The 17,815-nt window shown below is 51.8% G+C and overlaps 1 long non-coding RNA gene across 1 annotated transcript in view; it reads left to right on the forward strand.

Annotated features, from left to right (window-relative positions):
• The window catches only part of LOC135977752 (uncharacterized), a 28,787-nt gene extending 13,495 nt beyond the window's left edge, over nt 1-15,292 (forward strand). Inside the window, exon 4 of the long non-coding RNA XR_010595199.1 lies at nt 12,025-15,292. This is a non-coding gene — a long non-coding RNA (uncharacterized LOC135977752). The remainder of the gene's footprint in view (nt 1-12,024) is intronic.
• Nucleotides 15,293-17,815: the final 2,523 nt, after the last annotated feature.

The following is a 17,815-nucleotide window of genomic DNA, read 5'->3' on the forward strand; positions in this document are numbered from 1 at the left end:
ATCTTGCTTAGCCTCTTTAAGTTAGAATTAAGACCTCTGCATCTGCTACTTATAATCACTTAAATCAACTGTTCTGTAGTTAATAAACCTGTTTGATATGTTACCTCAAACAGTGTGTTTTGTTTGAAGTGCTTGGGGAATTGCAGCTCAGACTACAAAGGCTGATGTGTGTCCATTCCACACTGAGGGTGTGGTGAACTAGGTAATGAGCTTACACTGGCTAGGCTGCTGACAAGTGCACAATGGTACAATCCTGGGGTGCAAGGCTGGGGAGCTGGGGGGAATTGACTGGAGCCTCCCTACTATGGCTCATGAGTGGCTGGGAGAGTATTCATGTAATGCAGTTGGGTGTTGTTGTAGGAGCAGCAGTGATCTGTATGCTATGTATAACCTGTATGCTCAAAAGGTCTGTTACACTTTCCCCCACCCCTCCCTCCTGGAATGCTTGTGGGATGAATGGATTGGTTGAACAGCTGGAAGATCAGGAGAGCTCCCAGGTAGACTCATAGACTTTAAGGTCAGAAGGGACCAGTATGATCATCTAGTCTGACCTCCCGCATGATGCAGGCCACAAAAGCTGACCCACCCCCTTTCCCTTGACTCAGCTGTTGAAGTCCCCGAATCCTGTGATTTAAGGACTTCAAGTCGCAGAGAATCCTCCAGCTAGCGACCCCCGCCCCATGCTGCGGAGGAAGGCGAAAAACCTCCAGGGCCTCTGCCAATCTACCCTGGAGGAAAATTCCTTCCCGACCCCAAATATGGCAATCAGTAGAACCCCAAGCATGCAGGCAAGATTCTCTAGCCAGACCCTCATTGACCATTGATACTATTTACCAGTGATGGCACGCTGTTGATTAATTGACTAAAATCATGTTATCCCATCAAACCATCCCCTCCATAAACTTATCAAGCTTAATCTTAAAGCCAAAGAGGTCTTTCTCCCCCACTGTTTCCCTCGGAAGGCTGTTCCAAAATTTCACCCCTCTGATGGTTAGAAACCTTTGTCTAATTTCAAGCCTAAACTTCCCCACCACCAGTTTATATCCATTCCTTCTCGTGTCCACATTAGTACTGAGCTGAAATAATTCCTCTCCCTCCCTGGAATTTATCCCTGTGATATATTTAAAGAGAGCAATCATATCCCCCCTCAGCCTTCTTTTGGTTAGGGTAAACAAACCGAGCTCCTCGAGTCTCCTTTCATACGACAGGTTTCCATTCCTCTGATCATCCTAGTGGCCCTTCTCTGTACCCATTCCAGTTTGAGTTCCCTTTTAAACATGGGAGACAAGAACTTGCACACAGTACTCCAAATGAGGTCTCACCAGTGCCTTGTATAACGGAAGCAGCACCTCCTTATCCCTACCAGATATACCTCGCCTAATGCATCTCAAGACTGCATTAGCTTTTTTCACGGCCACGTCACATTGCCGACTCATAGTCATCCTGCGGTCAACCAGGACTCCGAGGTCTTTCTCCTCCTCCGTTACTTCCAACCGATGCGTCCCCAGCTTATAACTAAAATTCTTGTTAGTCATCCCTAAATGCATCACCTTACACTTTTCACTATTAAATTTCATCCTATTTCTATTACTCCAATTTACAAGGTCATCCAAGTCTCCCTGCAGAATATCCCAATCCTTCTCCGAATTGGCAATACCTCCCAACTTTGTGTCATCCGCAAACTTTATCAGCCCACTCCTACATTTGGTTCCGAGGTCAGTAATAAATAGATTAAATAAAATGGGACCCAAAACCGAACCTTGAGGAACTCCACTGGTGACCTCCCTCCAACCTGACAGTTCACCTTTCAGTATGACCCACTGCAGTCTCCCCTTTAACCAGTTCCTTATCCACCTCTGGATTTTCATATTGATCTCCATCTTTTCCAATTTAACCAATAATTCCTCGTGCGGTACCGTATCAAACGCTTTACTGAAATCGAGGTATATTAGGTCCACTGCATTTTCCTTATCTAAAAAGTCTGTTACTTTCTCAAAGAAGGAGATCAGGCTGGTTTGGCACGATCTGCCTTTCGTAAAACCATGTTGTAATTTGTCGCAATTGCCATTGACCTCAAGGTCCTTAACTACTTTCTCCTTCAAAATTTTTTCCAGGACCTTACATACTACAGATGTTAAACTAACAGGCCTGTAGTTACCCAGGTCACTTTTTTTCCCTTTCTTGAAAATAGGAACCACATTAGCTATTCTCCAGTCCAACGGTACCACCCCCGAGTTTGGTCTAAATCTCTTTCCTACTAACCGTTTTCCCTTTCTCGGGATACAGGCCTCCGACAGCTCCTGCAACTTCAACTTAAAATAATCCCAGGCGCCATCCGCCTTTAGATCCATAAATATGTTAGCCCAATCCACTTCCCTTACCAGTCCCCTTAATTTATTAAAATTAGCCTTTTTGAAATTGTAAACCCTAGTCTCTGATATAATTCTGTTAATCTTTCCATTTAGTTTAAATCGAATTAGCTCATGATCACTCAAGCCAAGGTTGTCCCCTACAACCATTTCCTCAACGAGGTCCTCACTACTCACCAAAACCAAATCTAAAATGGCCTCCCCCCTCGTCGGTTCAGCTACTACTTGATGAAGGAATTCATCAGCTAGCACGTCTAGCAACATCTGAGCCCTATTATTGTTGCTAGCATTTGTCCCCCAATCTATATCCGGGAAGTTAAAGTCTCCCATGATTACACAGTTCCTATTAGTATTTACTTCCCTAAAAACATTAAATAGTTCTCTGTCCATATCCAGGGTAGTCCCGGCGGTCTATAGCACACCCCAAGCACTATCCCGGGGAGGCTCTAGTAGTTCTTTTACCCAGTGTGAGTATTGCCCAGACAGACTCCGTCTTATCCATTCCATCAGTTATTATTTCTTTACAGTTTACCTCATACAATGCTACCCCCCCACACCTTTACCTTTGTTCCTATCGTTCCTAAACAGCACATACCCTTCCATATCTGTACTCCAGTCATGACTACTGTTCCACCAGGTTTCGGTTATTCCTACGATATCCGGTTTCATTTCTCGGACCAGGAGCTCCAATTCCTCCATTTTGTTACCTAGGCTTCTCACATTGGTGTATAAACATCTTAATGTATGCCGTTTAGCCTGTCTCCCATCAGTTATGCAATTTGGTACGGACCCCTTGCTGTTCATCCCCCCTCTCCTTCTTATAGCCGGGGGGAAGGGTTTGGACATATCTGTTCTTATCTCATCACCCTCCTTTTCAATGTTGGAATCTGGCGTGGAGATTAACTGGACATCTCCCAACCGTCTCCCCCAGATTCCTAGTTTAAAGCTCTTTTGATGAGATGAGCCAGCGTCCCTCCCAGAAGTCTATTTCCTTCCCTACTCAGGTGAAGTCCATCCCGTGAGAACAGTTGTCTGTCCCCGAAAGCCTCCCAGTGACCATACATCCCAAAGCCCTCCTTATAGCACTACTCCCTTAGCCAGCTATTTATCCTCACAATCCTGTCAGCCCTTTGCTGCCCTTCTCTAGGAACAGGCAGAATCCCACTGAAGATGATCTGAGCCTCGATTTCCTTGAGCGTCTTCCCCAGTCTGGCATAATCTCCCTTGATTCTCTCTAACGAGAACCTAGCTGTGTCATTTGTTCCTACGTGAAGGATTATCAAGGGGTTCTTACCTGCTCCTTTTAGGATCCTTTTCAACCGCAGGTCCACATCCCGTATCTTAGCACCCGGTAGACAGCACACCCTTCTGTTCTCTGGGTCCGCCCTGGTCACAGGCCTTTCTAACCTCCTCAGTAAGGAGTCCCCAATCACGTAAACCTGCCTTTGCCTGGCGACAGTGCGATCTACTAATCTATCCTCTGTTCCCTCTAGTCGTAACCCGTGTCCGTTCCTATTTTCCTTTATACTCCCCCTTGTGCCATCCTGTATCCTCCCGGGGCCCAGATTTGGTGCTGTCTCCATCAACTCCTCCCCTCTCTCTATTGGGCTAGCTGCTCTTCTCTTCTTCCTCACCCTCCCACCTTCAGTTACCACCTGCTGCCCCCCCTCCTCGCTATCCAAACACCCAAACCTGTTCCTGAGTTCTATTTCCCCTTCACTAGCCCTCCTTTTCCTTGGCCTGCTTCTCATGGTCACATGCTTCCACTGCCCTTGTTCTCCCTCAGATATTCCCCCCTCACAGACCTTAGCCCCTGCTTCCACCTGAACCCCTGAGCATTCCCCTTCAGCCCCTCCTTGCCTTTCCTCCATCAGCTGCTCGAACCCCCTTCTAAACTCTACCCGGGTATCTACCTGCATCTCCAACCCTCGGATCTTTTCTTCCAGCAGCTCTATTAGACGGCACTTCATACAGACATACCTCTGTTTAGGCTTCCCCCTTCTAGTACCATGTACATACCGCAGCTTCCACATGCAATCATCTGCATTGTGTCCCCTGCTGCTTGGCTCATGGCCGCTGTAGTCTCTGCCCAGTGCACCTGGGGAAATAGAGCACACGGGACACCGCGCCCTCCTGCCTCCCCTTCCACCTCCCCCTGCAAACTCCCACTCAAACTCCCCAGTTAGCAGCCCTGTTCACTGCCTCCTGTGCCACTGCCTGGCTGGGCGGCTGCTTTTATAGGCCCCCTAATCAGCCAAGCTCCGCCCCCTACTCAGGGCTCGGCTGCCCTCCCAGCACAGTGCCCCTACAGGCCTCTACACACACAAGCACTACAAAGACAGACACAAGTACAGATACCTTCTCCTCCAATGAGACTCCCACTCAAACTCCCCTGTTAGCAGCCTCCTGTGCCGCTGCTCACAGCTGTGCCACTGCCTGGCTGGGCGGCCGCTTTTATAGGCCCCCTAATCAGTCGAGCCTCCGCCCCCAAGCTCCACAAGGTGTCTGGGACTCTAATTAGGCAGCGTTCACACACCCAATGCATGGACACTGCATGGACACTGGCTGAGGTGGAGTGTGACCAACCAGATGCAGCCAAGTCATCTCTAGTCACAGGCCATGAGGAGCAGGTCCTTAAAAGGGGAAGGGGCCATGTGCTCAGCAGTGCACTCACAAGCTTGTACCTCCCGTGAAGGCCCTTCGCCCGGACTGCCTGGCCAGTGGTTCACCGCATTGCATTCCATCATGCCTCGGGAAGACTTAACTTCATCGCACAATCCATCGCTATGCTGTGGGACACTTACGTTGAAGGATCCTGACATCTCCAGTGCCATGTCTGTCCTGGGAGCATGAGTATGCAAGTGTGAATGTGACACCACCCTCTATTTTGAGCTTAGCTATCAATATAATAAACGTACTGCTTTCTGCCAAACTCTGGTGGGTCATTAGTCCTCCCTAAGCTCACTAGCTGACCCAATTTCGGGTAACAGGTGTGTCCCTGCCTGTGGATGGCTGTGTGAGTGCAGGGCCTGTCCGAGGCTTGTAGCTTGACATTAGCACCGCAGTGTGAGGGACGGCCCAGGCAGGTGGGGTTGGAGGGCTCAGCAGTCCCACAGTCCACGTTACACCTCAGGGACCCCGTTACAACCTCCCACCATGGGTGTGGGGGGAGGCATTGAGCAATGCTTCAGCTGCTGCCTCTGCAATTGGCTCACAGTTGCTAGCATTCACTCGCTGCTGTCACCCACCACTGCTGTTGTTCACTCTGCTGCTCCACCCATTTTTGTCATGGCCCGCTGCTGCCACCACTTTCTCCGCTGCCACATTCAGAGGTTCTGTCACTTACCCAGCTCTCAGGGATTTCAGCCAGTAGTGGGGAACCTCCCTGCTGGTGCAGGCTGGACAGTCCCTTTCACTGTAACATGGCCCCACACCAGGTCTAAGGCTCAGCACCTACAGCTGGTTAGCAGTGATTGCAGGGGTAGTGACCACGGAACAAAACAAGGGCTCACCACTGAGACTAACCAGCTCTGTCTTTAAACAAGGGAGAGACCACTCTTAGCCAGAGCCCACACCACCAGAAAAGAATTCCCGCCTCCACCCTTGTCTCTCTTTCACTGGGATTTGGCAACTCTACCCCCTGCTTAGCAAGTGAGAATCCCTGCGTGACCCACTCAGTCAGGGGCCTGCAAATCACAGTTCTGATGCCCTTTGCTCACACACTCAGGATAACAACATTTCATTGCCCTTCCACTCAAATACTAGAGTGATTTGTAACCCAAAACCAGCCAAAACTGATCATTTTGGCAGAGCAGCTCCCTCTGCTGCATGCCTAGGCAGTGTAGGTGTGTCTGTGCAAATACAATCTGCTCCTGAAGTCTTTTCCCCCCAGGAGCAGTCAATGGGCAGATGATGGCGGGCCAAATCCGGACCACCAGATGTTTTTGAACAGACCCAAAATCTTATAATTATCATTGTTGTTATAATGTCTTTATTATTTTCTCCGGAGTCTGGACCTTGACTATACCTTGACCAAGAAATTTGGCCCTTGACAAAAAATAATTGACTACTCCTGTTCCAGCTCATCACTAGAAATCAGAGAAGAGCTCATTCATTCAGACTCTGCTTACATCACCATTCTCACTTTTGCTATCACACTTGCTGGTGTGCAGTCTGGGTCTAACTGAAGCTGTGTTGATCAGTCAGTGTCTCTTATAACTAGCTAGGGTGACCAGATCACCAAAGACAAATATCGGGACGCGGGGGGGGGGGTGTGACGTGGGGGGGGCGTGGGGGGGGCGGGGCCAAAAAAAAAAAAACCCTTCCTCCGCAAGCGCTGGAGGGAGGCCCGGGAGACTCAGGGGAAGCGCGGGGCCGGGGTAGTGAGAGTCCGGCCTGGCCCCGAGCAGGCAGGACTCAGTTGGGTGGTAGGGCGAGGAGGGGGGCGGCCCGCGGGGCCAGGCGGTGGCTGTTCTCACCCCCGGCCAGCGGGACTCGGGAGCAGCCGCTGCTGCAGCTCCCACTGCCGCGGGGGAGGAAGCAGCCATGGCGCTCCGCGGCTCTGGCGCCTCCGAAGCCCCCGAGCCCGGGCCTCCTGCGGGAACCCAGCAGCGCGCACGCTGGGCCCAGCCCCTGGCCAGTCGCGTCTGGGCTGCTGCCCAGCTGGTGCTATCGCGCGGCGGCCCCGGAGTGGGGGCAGCAGGCCCCAGCCCCCCCGTCCCGCCCGGGTTCCGCAGGGGAACAAACGGGGCTGGGCTGCCGATGCCTCCGCGGGATAGCACCAGCTGGGCAGCAGCCCAGACGCGACTGGCCAGGGGCTGGGCCCAGCGTGCGCGCTGCTGGGTCCCCGCAGCAGGCCCCGGCTCGGGGGGTTCGGGGGCGCCGCAGCCGCCGAGCGCCATGGCCGCTTCCTCCCCCGCGGCAGTGGGAGCTGCAGCAGCGGCTGCTCCCAAGTCCCGCTGCCCGGGGGGGGAGAACAACAGCCGCCGCTTGGCCCCGCGGGCCGCCCCCCTCCTCTCCCTACCACCCGACTGAGTCCTGCCTGCTCGGGGCCAGGCCGGACTCTTACTCACCCTGGTCCCGCGCTTCCCCTGCGTCTCCCGGGCCTCCCTCCAGCGCTTGCGTAGGGGGGAGGAATGGTGAGCCCGGGGAAGAGGCGGGGATTCGGGGAGGGAGCCAATCGGGGGAGGAGGGGGCGGAGTCGGGGCGGGGGGGGTGCGAGCACTTCCGGGCTCCAGGCTCCGGGGCATTTCCTTGTTTGTCCGGTTGTCCCGACCGCATGTCGGTCGGGACGCGGGACAAACAAGGAAATATCGGGACGGTCCCGATAAAATCGGGACGTCTGGTCACCCTATAACTAGCCCATCTCCTATTAGTTCATCTTTAAATGTTCCATATTTCCAACGTTCAGCCAGACTATGAACTGCAGTAATGAAAATCTCAGCTGTTTCCTCTGGTTCCTGGCACCTGCTATTCAAACTGGCCTTTTCCTAGATAACATTCTATGTGCCCAGGAAATGGGCCTTAAACACCTCTTTCCCTTTGGCGTAGTCTTTCCTCTCCTCAGAGTGAGGAGTCTGGCACACAGGATGTCATCAGCAGCATCACCCATGGCAAATGGCCAGGCATTTACCTGGTATTCTTGGGCTTCCTCTATTAAACCAGCAGTCGTCTGGAATTGCTCAAATCTCTGCTTCCAGCAAGACCAGCTGCCTGATTTGCCACAATCACATTTCTGTCGCAGAGCCGTTTGCACTAGGGACTGCAGTGCTGCGCTGAGACACGACTCTGCCTCCTCCTGCTGCAGCTCCCACAGCTCTCCACCCTGAGTCGCCACTGTCCCCACTCACTCACCACTCTGGCCATTTTCTTCCTTTACTCCTGCTTTGGAGAGCAGATTTCACTCACTTCTGACACACTGGGGCAGGACTGTCAGCCTCAGAGATCAAAAATCATGAGTCAGATCCTAAAAAACCATCAGATTGGCCCCACAAACCATGAGAGTTAAAAAACATCAACAAACAATGTTTCCAATCTGTCTGTTGACTTTTTCACTCCCCTCTGCTCCTCTGGCGATGTGTGTGTGATAATCCAGGCTGAAAAGCCAACCTTTACTACACACATGCCTCTCCTTGGAGGCTCAAAAGGAGACTCGCTGGATGCTGGAAGGACACAAACATATGGAAGGAGAATCAGAATGGAGAAGCTTCAAAGTCTTTCTTTTATCTGACCAAGTCCTAAGTGGCAAGAGACTGCGCCAAGGACCCCAAAACTGGGGGTGTGATTGGACTCTGCTCATGCTCCATGAGCTTGAAACATCCCTGGGAATACAGAGCCAGGGCCGGCTCTAGGCACCAGCATTCCAAGCATGTGCTTGGGGCGGCACTTTTCAAGGGGCGGCATTCCGGGGGTTTTTGTGTAGATTTTTTTTTTTTTTTTTTTGTTGCTTCGGCGGTGGCTCTCCGGTTGTTTTGTTTTTTTTTTTGCTTGGGGCAGCAAAAAACCTGGAGCCAGCCCTGACAGCAGCCTTAGCGGGTAGCCAGGAAGGAGCACTCACTAGGATCTGTGATACCAGTTCCAGTTATGATGGTAATATAGGTGAGTGATTTGTATCATGACACTATTCATAGTCTGCAAACAGCCGAGTGTAATCCCAGAAATCTCAGTGTGGAGCCTGGTCTGGTCACATGAAGACACTGCCCCTGGCACCAGTAAAATGACATTGACTAGAAAGGGGTGGAGGATGACTGGAAAAAATAGAAAAACAATCATAGAATCAGAGACGATTAGGGTTAGAAGAGACCTCAGGAGGTCATCTAGTCCAACCCCCTGCTCAAAGCAGGACCAACACCAACTAAATCGACTAAATAGTCCTTAACCTGTTCTTTCACCACTGAGGGCTGCTCACCTCCTCCTCATACTGTTTTGCCCAGGATAGCTGTCTGGGAGCTGACCTTGTCTGCTAAGACCAAGTCAAAAAAAACATTGAGTTCTTCAGCTTTTTCCACATCATCTGTCACTAGGTTGCCTCCACCATTCATTAAGGGTCCCACACTTTCCCTGACCTTTTTCATGTTGCTAATATACCTGTAGAAATCCTTCTTGTTACCCTTCACATCTCATGATAGCTGCAACTCCAGTTGTGTTTTGGCCTTTCTGATTACATCCCTGCATGCTCGAGCAATATTTTTTATACTCCTGCCTGTCTAGGTTGGATATTAGGAAACACTATTTCACTAGGAAGTTGGTGAAGCACTGGAATGGGTTACCTAGGGACGTGGTGGAATCTCCATCCTTAGAAGTTTTTAAGGCCCGGCTTGACAAAGCCCTGGCTCCGATGATTTAGTTGGTGTTGGTCCTGCTTTGAGCAGGGGGTTGGACTAGATGACCTACTGAGGTCTCTTCCAACCCCAATCTTCTATGATTCTATGAACAGGAGACACAGTCTGTTTTTAATTGTGATGGGAATTCAGATGTCTAGATGACTAGACTGAGAAATGAGGAATTGTGTCCCACACAGAAAGATCCCAGGTCACAAAGCTGGGGTCAGCAGTCTGGATCTTTCTGGAAGGACCTGACACAACTCACATCCTTCTGATGAAAACACCCCCTGTTGTCCCAGGTTCACAGTCCCCACCCAACCTGCCTCCAGAAACCCTCTCTGGCTCCTCATCTCTCTCCCTTCCCTGCTACTGGAAACTGTACCAGGGCAATGTACACCACACACAGCTTCCCCTCTGCTGTCTGTCCAAGACCCCAGACACGGGCAACTCCAGACACCTGTTGTCCCTTCCAATCCCATCCTGAACACAGCCTACAATGACAGTTCTCTCTGTTCTCAGCTCCACACCCCAGTCTCTGCAATGTGGGCCTGTGCCATGCACTGAGCAGGCCTGTTCCCAGCGCCTGGCACACACTCAAGCCGTCATACCTAGTGCTGCCTGGCAGCAGCTTCATAGGTCCAGAGATTTGAAGGCCAGAGGGGAACATTAGAACATTGACTTTGACCCCCTGTATAGCACAGGTCAGAGAATTTCTCCCAGTTACCCCTATATTGACCCAATGACTTATGTTTGGCGAAAGGACCTTCCAGCAGGGCTTCCAGGTTGGATCTGGAGGAATCAGAATCTGGGTAATCAAATGCTTCCATTGGCCGGTTGTTCTAGTGGTTAATCACCCCCCACTGTCATAATGTTGGGCCTTATTTCCATAGGTGCCAACTGCATGGGTGCTCCAGAGCTGGAGAACTCAGTGAAAAAAATTAGCGGGTGCTTAACACCCACCAGCAATAGAGCTGCAGCCCCAGCCAGGGATAAGTAGCCCCACCCCCACCGATCAGCTGGTAGATGGCTGCATTAATCACCTATTAGCTGTTCAACTTTTGTAGCCCCCCTGGGCTTGCTGCAGCAAAGGCTGACCCAGGCCTGAGTCAGACTTCGGTGGAGGGTGGGGCTCCTCCTCCAGCAGCCTCAGGGAGCTGCTCCACTGCTCCAGCTAGGGTTAGAGGTGGGTAAGGGGGGAGCACCAGGCTCCCTCTGCTCTGCAAAAACCCAGTCTGATCAGCAGTGGTGAGACCCTGCTCCCCTGGGTCGCCCCGCCTGCTACCTAGATCTCCTGGGCAAGCTCCAGCTCCCAGCCAGTGCCAACTGCAGGCACCACTAGGTGAGTCCTGTTTCAGGCAGAGGGAGCCTGGCGGGGGTGGTGATGCTGCAGTGTTGGGGGGGGATGGGGAGTTCCACCATGGGTGCAGTTTGGGGGTGGGGGGCATGCAGACTCACTGCCACTGCCTTTCCCCAATTCTGTGCATGCCAAGCTGCTCTGCTCAGAGCTGGTAGCTAAAGTGGCAGATCATTCCCCTCCCACAGGTGCCCTCCAATCATGCCCCCTCACTAACACCACTTCCTCAGGAAACAAGGGAAATTAACTGCCTGAAAACGTGGTTAATGCAGGTCTTGTTTACACTATAGCGTCTTTGCCAGTATAGCTATGCCAGTCAGCCTTACCCCTGCTGAGTACCCTCTTCAACTCAAGAAGTGTGTTTCAGATTCCTGCTGGCACTGCCAGTCTGACGTGCCTTCTCTGGCTTGTCAGATTGGGTTTATATCTGTTATTGAACCACAGCCACTCATTAGGCTCTTCCCAGGCTGGTGAACCGCTGGGGTTCATTAACTGATTTCCTTAGGGTTGCTCCTGATTTACACGGCTACAAGTGAGAAGAGAATCAGGCATAGGCACTGACTCCATTGGTGCTCCAGGGCTCAAGCACCCATGGAAAAAAATAGCAGGGGTGGTCAACACCCACCAGTCACAGCTGGGCTGCCATTCAGCTGTTTGGCAGCTGGCATGGGGCCTCGGAGGAGAGGGCAGAGCAGAGGCAGGAAGAGGCAGAGTGAGGGCGGGGCCTCGAGGGAGGAGGTGGAGTGGGGGGGCCTTGGGGTGCAGTGAGGATGGAGCACCCACCAGGAAAAATAAAAGTCAGCGTATATGCTTATTTCTCATTTGAATTAGTCTGGCTCTAACTTCCAGCCATTGGTTTTTGTTCTGGTGGTCTCTGCTGGGCTAAAGAGCCTTTTAGTACCCGGGAGTCTCTCCCTGGGATGGTATTTATGCTCTGTAATCAAGTCACTTCTGATCTTCTTTTTGTGATATTCAATAGATTCAGCTCTGTAAATCTCTCCCCATCAGACATTTTCTCCAGCCCCTTGGATCGTATTTGTGGCTCTTTCCTGCACCTTTCCAATTTCCAATGGCCTGTGTCAAACACCGACGCTGCAGCAGTCCCGGGAGGAGGAGCCATGGGCCGATCACCTGTGCCCCCTGCCGCAGCATCCGGGCTCCTGGCCCATCTCAGGCCCCGGGCAGCGCACCAGGAAGGAGGAGGAAGCCCCGCCTGCTAATGCAGCAGCCCCAGGCCCAGCCCCAGCCCCAGCCCGGCAGGTTCCAGTCCTGCGGGGACTGAACACCATGGCCAGGAAGGTGACTGGCATCATGGGCATCCTGCTGCTGTGCCTGCCGGTGGGACCTGCGGGAGCCGCCAGGCTTCAAGGTGAGCGGGGGCCACCCAACGTGTGGAGAACACAGGGGCAGCCAGAGCCCCAGGGCCAGGCAGAGCCGGGAGCCAGGGGCAGCCAGAGCCCCAAGGCCACGCCAGGCGCCTGCAGCTCCAGAGATGCCCAGTGCAGAGGAGCTGTCCCGTCCCCCTGGCAGCAGCCAAGTGAACTCAAAGACTCAGTTCCCTGGCAGACAGCGAGCCCCCGCGTAACGCTGAGCTCAGGGCTCGTGGGGCGGTCCCTGCAAGCTCCCTTCCTTGCAAATGTTTTTTATTTTCTCATTAAAAAAATACATGGCTAGAAAACCGTAGCGGGTTTAGATACAGTTCCCCGCTCTAGGAGCAGCTCTAAGGGCTTGATTTTTCCAGAGTTGAGTGCCCACTGTCGTATTGAAGTCAGTGGGAACTGTGGACTTTGCCAGCACTTGGGCAGAGCCAGCCCTGTCTGAAAGAAAAATGGGCTGGTTTTCTTCTTGCAGAAAATTTTGATATTTTTTCCTGCAAAAATTCAAAACCTGATAATTTTCAGCTGAAACCCCTCCCAAAATTTGATCCACGCCCAAAATCATCTGTTTTTGGGCCAAAATCTTTTGAGTTTGCAGTATTTGAGTTTTTCCACAGAAAGCAGATCCTTTTTGTGAAAAATGTTTATTAGTTGAAAACCTGTTTCCATCAAAAAACAGTTTTTTTGGATAACTTTTGACCCTCCCCCCGACTGATTTCACTGATATGTTGCCTTTTTTTAAGATTTGTTAGTTCCATACAGCTGTTAAGAGAGGCAAGGGAGCACATTGCCAGCCATGTATTTTAGAACTAGTAATTTCCTAGTAATTATTACCCCCTTGACAACATTGTGCTTTTGTTTACCAATCCAACCTCCCATCAAACATGTGCAAACACATAATGGGCCAGATTCTCAGCGGGTGTAAATCATGCTAATGCCATGGAAATGAAGAGATGTTGATTTACGCCTGGATCATATTCACTGTACTTTATGTAGTTTTGAATGGCTTATGTCTCCTGCAGTTGATTCCTCACTGGGCCTTTGTTCTTTAACAAACTGCATTAATAATGATCAATATTTTATTTTGTAGCTAGGGCTTTGGGGAACTTTTCCCGAGGTTTCCCCACTGTTAGTGGCTTTCGAATTTCTGAGTACTGCTGTGGTTTTGGTGTTGCTGGGGGAATATGAATTTGCTTTTCAGACCTGCACCTACTTTCCTTGTGCACCTCCCAAAGCCAAAGGGAATTAGAGTGCCCAAGGAATGCAGGATCTGGTCTAGAGATAGCTCCAGCCCAGCCTCACAGGAACAATGGAAACTGGCTTAGGCAGGCAGCAACAAAATAATCTGTTATTAGACCCTCAAGGGAGTCACCCTGTTCCTTTAGGCAGGTTGGGACTGCGATGAGGTAATGCTCACCTGACTCTGAAGGGGACGGGGAGCAAAGTCAGAAGGAAAGAAAGGCCATGCTCTCTCTCTTCCACCTACATCTACAGACACCACTACCATCAAGCAACTGAAATGTTGATCAAAGGGGAGAGCCTGACTGAAAAGTAATCAGCCAGCCTGTGGTGAGAAGCATTTTTAAGGACATTGAAAGTGTTAAGATCAGCGTTTTGCTTTTATTTCATTTGACCAAATCTGACTTGTTATGCTTTGACTTATAATCACTTATAGTTAATAAATCTGTTTGTTTATTCTACGTGAAGCAGTGTGTTTGGTTTGAAGTGTGTCGGAGGCTCCCCTTGAGATAACAAGCCTGGTGCATATCAATTTCTTTGTTAAATTGATGAACTTATATAACCTTGCAGCATCCAGTGGGCATAACTGGACACTGCAAGATGGAGGTTTCTAGGGTTGCATCTGGGACCGGAGATATTGGCTGGTGTCATTCGCTTGCGAGTAGCTGGGAGCAGCTTACATGCGAGAGGCTGTGGGTGAAAAGCCCAGGAGTGGGGTTTTCACAGCAGAGCAGGGTAAGGCTGGCTCCCAGAGTCAAGGATTGGAGTGGCCTAGTATATCACTGGTCCAGATAACACCGGAAGGGAACGTCACAGCGACACGAACATTCCAGTCATACACATCATCCCACTGGGTTTCCCCATTTCCCCTCCCCAGGGAGAATTTCCAACTTCTCTTCCTTATTGCCCAGATTCCAGTGCCAAGAGCAGTGTTGCTTCCCTTCATGAGTGATATCTTGCAGGGCACATGCTCCGCAGCACAGCATTCCCCTGAGTCCACACTTGTGTTACTGCAGAATGGGTTATCTGTAAGCCAGGGAGAGACTCCATCTCATGTCTCCCTTTCTTCCCTCCATTGGAAAGTACCGGGAAAGAAAGAGAACCATGCTGCCCAGGAACCCTCACACCTTCCCTATCGGCTCTGCAGCATCAGAACAGCAGAGCCTGGATTGGAGCAAGGGAAAGGCCTGTTTTCCACAGAATCTTTCCCTCAGGCCCAGAGCATTTAGAGCAGAAATCCCTGGGGGAGTTAATGTTGCTCTAAAAAGAGCTGCCAAGGAGTGTGCAGCTTCTTGACAACACCACACAAAGTGATCTGTTTGTAGAGATGCATAAAGCCCTGCACTGATTTCTCTGAGCGGATTCCCCCAAGCAGTTGCGGGGGGCAGGACCTTATTCCTTACCTCTGGTGACAGGGCTGTGTGAGAGCTTGTAGAGCCAGAGGCAGCTTTCTAGAGGGTTAATTCAGAAATTCCCTATGGAACCTAGGGGCTGTGGCCTACGGCAGGAAGGAGCCAGGGGGTTGTTGGAGTGACTCTAGGAGGAATGCTATGGGATGGTTCTCTGATCACCTCTTCACTCTGCTTCTTCCCACACCCACTTTTGGGGTAAGTCCCTCACCCTCCTCCTTAGTGCGTGTGGGCTGGAAACCAGATATGGCAGTAGAGAGGTTACCCACTCAGCCAATGCACAGGGGGATCCATTGCAGCTCACGTCCTCCTGCTTGTCACAGCCCAGAGGAATGCATGACACTGAGCCTGGACTCTGTGACTGCATTAGTCAGCAACAGGTGAGTGTGGCAGAGGACACACAACATGTCTACAAATAGCTTTTTCTGGACTGCTGAGCTGGGGGGCGGGGGGGAGAGGGGAGAGGCCAGATTCCATCTGGCTCCTTAGGACTCTGAGGAAACTCTGGGATCTGGAGAGAGGTCTCTGGAGTCTCGGGATGTGCAGGTTTGGAGACATGTGGCTCCTACCTAGTCTAATATAACCTGCGGTGCTCCCCCACAAGAGCCATGTTAACAGGCAACACTGCAAGTGACCCCCATGCCTCTCTATTTCCTTGGCCACATGTATCGTGTTCTTTTTCTGGTGGCTAGTCCAGAAAAAGAGGACAAGAGCTCACTACTGCTACCACCTCAGGGATTTGTTGGGTTGAGATCGGCTGGTAGAAGCACGCAATAGCGACAGGATCTGGGAATTCAAGCCCCTAGAGTTACCTCTTCCCTTTATAGTCCTGCCCTTTCATCACACACGGCTATTTCAAAGTTTAGTGTGATAGTAGAGACCCGTTTTCAACCCTTCACCACACAAGACAAAGCCCGCATCATTAACTCTTTATTTCTACTCTCCTGGCTTTTCCTCCCTACTGCTGCCAGCTACCTTCGAGTTCTCCCTCTTCTCTCCCCGGCTCTGCTCACTTGATTGCAGCAGCTCAGCGGATGGTCCAGCTTCGCTCTTTCATTTCCATTCTTCTTCACTTCTTTGGGTGGCTGCATTTGCCATTGAGCAACCTGTGGAAATACCTGAGTCTTCTGTCTAGGCACGCAGGCCCAGCAGCTAAAGCCAAAGCCCCACTGAGAGCAGTGGGAAATTAGCTTGGAGTGTCAGGAGTGGAGGCTTGGCCCATGGACACCCCAGGCACTGCAGCTGCTGCCATCTACACAGTGAATCCTTCAACCCATCGCCAAACAGCTCTTCCACATTCTGCAAACTGGCCTCACTGGCTGACTAGTTAGGAGAACAGAAACCCTTTGTTAGAGCAGGAGAGTCTCTTCAATGCAGCGCTCTTTCCATGGCTCCCAGAGGGTCACAGTGAAACACCTGCAAGTCTCTAGGAGTCTCTCAAGGAGTTCCCTGCTCAGTCACTTGGCATCCACTAGCAATGGTCTCTGACAGCAGCATTGCAAAGGGGAGCTCAGCAGATGGTCCCTTCTATGGCTTCCTGAGTGGGAGGGGGGTTGGTCTTGTCATTTAAGGCCTAGCTGTCCGAGTCAGGGCTCCTGGGTTCTCTGGCTTTGGAAGTGGGTGGTATCTAGTGGTTGGAGCTGGACTGGTATCAGTACCATGCTTCGTTCCTGCCTCTGGCATGACCTTGTGTGTGACCTTGCAGCCAATTGCTTTCCATCCCAGTGCGCCAGCTTAGAGAGACAATACGGACCCCCCTCAGAGGGGCTGGCAGGGGTCACTACCGTAATGACTCAAACTGGGGTGAGTTGTGCTCTTAGCAGTGAAGCACCCAGATTCAGTCCCCATGGATGCCCAAGGTGTCTATATGTGGCCATGGTTGACTCACCTAGCATTACAGGCTGTTTAGCCCGGTCCTGGCCATGCGTGGTGCATCTGCTCCTGGCCCTCTCTGGCACACAGCACCATCACACACAAGAACATGGCCCACCAAGGACAATCTATCAGCTCCAGGGCCGGCTCTGGCTTTTTTGCAACCCCAAGCAAAAAACAAAAAAACCTGCGGGGGTGTGTGGGCGGAGTAGCGAAGCAAAAAAAAAAAAAAAAACCACACCTGCGGACCGGCCAAGCGCGCACGCCCCCACACACACCCCTGCAGGGTGGCCAGAGCGGCAAAGCACACACACACACACAAAAACCACCTGTGGGGTGGCCGGAGCAGCAAAGCAGAACCCCCCCCCCCCCAAAACGGCAGGGCAGCCGGAGCCAGGGTGCAGGAGGATTCCCTGTGCTGCAGACGTGCAGCAGAGTGCACGCTTGGTCTAGCGGGGAGGGGAAGGAGAGGGAGTGGGGGGGAGAGACAGAAGTGGGGCGGCCAGGGCTTCAGCGGGGCACTCACCACGCGGCCCTTCCTGCCGCGCCACCTGCCGGGAGGGCTCTGCGCCACTCCAGTCGGCTGGGAGGGAAGGACGCGGGCTGCCCTGCCGAGTTTGCTGCAGGGCACTCCCCTCCTCCACGCCGCCGCCCCCTACAGGGCGGCTGGAGCGGCAAACCAAAACGAAAAAAAAAAAAAAAAAGGCGGACGGAATGCCGCCCCTTAGAATCTGCTGCCCCAAGCACGAGCTTGCTCGGCTGGTGCCTGGAGCTGGCCCTGATCAGCTCCCATCTGGTGTTCAGCTCCAAGATGGATGGGGAGCCCTAGTCAGACCACAGAAAGACTGGATGGTGTGCTTTGGTGAAAACTGCT

The sequence above is a fragment of the Chrysemys picta genome, unplaced genomic scaffold, assembly GCF_011386835.1.
Source record: "Chrysemys picta bellii isolate R12L10 unplaced genomic scaffold, ASM1138683v2 scaf24, whole genome shotgun sequence".
Taxonomy (NCBI): Eukaryota; Metazoa; Chordata; order Testudines; family Emydidae; genus Chrysemys; species Chrysemys picta.